The 2,709-nt window shown below is 43.0% G+C and overlaps 1 pseudogene; it reads right to left on the bottom strand.

Moving 5' to 3' along the window:
• Positions 1–1,847: 1,847 nt before the first annotated feature.
• On the bottom strand, positions 1,848–2,273 carry LOC102840045 (annotated as a pseudogene).
• Positions 2,274–2,709: the final 436 nt, after the last annotated feature.

Below are 2,709 nucleotides of genomic sequence, written 5' to 3'. Positions count from 1 at the left end.
GGAAGGTGAAAATGGAGCGGGGTGGGGTAGGGTGGTGGTGAGCAAGTTCTGAAACAGAGGAAGGTCGGATGGAGACATCTCCGAGACGCGACGCGCTTTGGCTGCCTTCCTTGGCGTGCGGGGCTGGGGAGAGTTCTCGGTCGCCTACTTCCGGCGCCCATAGGGACCATGTTTTATTTCTCGGGGTTTCTTTGTGCTAATGTTATGGGCGAATGTAGTCAATAGCGCAGAAGAGGTTTCCATCTCTGGGTCGCGAGGTCGAGTCGCCCCCTACTTTGGATGGGAGATGGTCTCATTAAGTTGGGCATGAGTTTCAGTGGTTAGTGTGCGTTTCTCTTGAGGGTCACTGTGTGGTGACCTTTTGGCCTTTTCACCCCACACTCGCATCTCTTTGTCTTTTCAGTTGTGTTCTTCATTTTCATAGATGGTAGAGATTTCATAGATGTTAGAGCTGTGATAGGCACTTTCACTTTAACTTCTAAAACTTCCCCATCAGACTATACTGTGAATTTAATAAAGTATTTACTATATGGTATTGGACAATATCCAGTGGTTACTATTTTAACTTCTGACTTTAAGTGATCTTTCAAGTAGACTTCTGGTCTGTCAGTCCATTGTGTTTTGTAATAAAAATACAGCAAACATCACCTATTCATCTATCAGATCTATTCATTTTATTCCTTCATTCATCTTCTCTTATATACTGTACACAGGTTTGTTTGAAGGTAAAGAGAAACATCCTTTAGTAGAAGAGAGTGCTTTGGATGAAATACAGTGTTGTTGTTATTAAGTGCCTTTAAGTCGGTTCCGACCCTGTATAAGGTTTCTGAGGAGCGGCTGAGTTTAAACCGCTTATGGTTCAAACTGACCTTGCAATTTTGGTTAAGAATTTGCTATTAGCCCTAAGTTTGGTTAAAAATTTAATATTAGCCCTGACCTCAAAATCATTTTTATCCATGACACCAAAAGTACTTTTTTTTTTTTTTTTTGACGTTATCCTAACAACACTAAGTGTATTACTGAGACATCCACCGATCACAGAGACATGTTAATTAAGCGTTATTTTACTTGAAATAACTCATCTAAGTATGGACTAAGGAGCTCTGGTAGTGTAGTGGTTACAAATCGGGCTGTGAACCACAAGGTCAGCAGTTCGAAACTACCAGCTGTTCTGCGGGAGAAAGGTGAGGCTTTCTGCTCCCGTAAAGATTTACAGCCTTGGAAATCCGTTACAGGGTCGACTCCACGGCACACAGCCGCCGCCACCACCACCGTCAGTCGAAACTGACTCAACGACATTTAACAACAACAGCATACAGATGGAATAACATAGTGAAAGGATATAATCTTGGCCCACACCTTTCCTGATTTACAACCATTCAGTATTCCATAGTTCTATTTGAACAACTGCTTCTTGGTCTGTTTGTGGTTCCTCACTGTGCACAAAGTGTTCTGGAATACCCATTCTTCAAAGTGTTATTCATGGTTGGTTATGATCCACACAATTGAATGCCTTTGAATAGTCAATAAAGCACAAGTGAACATCTTTCTGGTACTCTCTGCTTTCAGCTAAGATCCACCTGGTGTCAGTAATGATATCCCAGTTCCATGTCCTCGTTTGTTGTGTTTTTTTTTTAACTAAAAGAGCTGACAATTTTATTTTCACATGTCGCAATACAATTTTTTTTTTTTTTGTCCACTATTCCACTTCAACACTATTTTCTCTTTGATAGAAAGGAGTAACAAGTCTTCCTTATGTTGTTAGACACCCAGAGTCACAGCACCTGACCTCCTGGTGAAGTAGTACAAGTAATAGAAAAACGATACAAAGAGGCTGCCTTCTGTCTTTATCTGTCTGGCCGAGTCATTCCTGGCCGAGTAGGCACCATCATAGGATGGGCAGGGGGTCTCATCATGGGAGGCCCAGGCATCATTGGCACGTGACCTCCCATGGGTGGCATCATCCCAGGAGGAGGAGGGCCCATCATTGGCATCATAGGAGGACCCCCCATATGGGGTGCTGGCATCATACCAGGGCGAGGAGGACCCAGGAGACTGGGGGGAGGCGGGATCATTACCCCCTGCTGGAGGAGGAGCAGAAAATGGGGTAGGAGGTATTTTCCCTTGTTGAAATGCAGCCGTTGTTTTGTCATTTCTGAGAGTAGTAGTTCACATTCTCTTTGTGTTTCCTACCACTGCAATGTGTCTTGGTGAGGTGATGGAGAGTCATGGGTGAGGTATGTATCGCAGTAGTCACAATAAAACTTGGGCATTATGCTCGGCCGACTGTTTGCTACCCTGTTCTAGCTCCATGTCTTCTTTTGAATCTGGCTTTTATTTCTGCCAATTCATGTCTTCTTCTTTTTTTTTAATGTTTCTTTTTTTTTGTGTAAATTGAAAGTTTACAAGACAAATGATTAGTTTAACGTTCAGTAAATCATATTTTGTTTCATTGCAATGATTACAATCCCCTCCATGCCCCATCAGTTAACAGTATTTACCTCTATTCCTTTTTTCCCCCAGATGTACACACAAAACAGAAAATACATATTTGTTTAAATGTCCAAAGGATACACTTTGCAAGCCAGCCACACTGCCTTTCTCAGTCCATGGGCCTAGTCCCCAGCTGCTCTATCTCTCCTCACTACTGCCTCTGTCACTGTCTCTGTTTAGGATCCCACTGCTCCACTCATGCTCTCCCCTCCTGCT

This window comes from Chrysochloris asiatica, unplaced genomic scaffold, assembly GCF_000296735.1.
Source record: "Chrysochloris asiatica unplaced genomic scaffold, ChrAsi1.0 scaffold00289, whole genome shotgun sequence".
Classification (NCBI taxonomy): Eukaryota; Metazoa; Chordata; class Mammalia; order Afrosoricida; family Chrysochloridae; genus Chrysochloris; species Chrysochloris asiatica.
The sequence above is the reverse complement of the archived record's forward strand: the minus strand, read 5'-3'. Positions and strand labels throughout refer to the sequence as shown.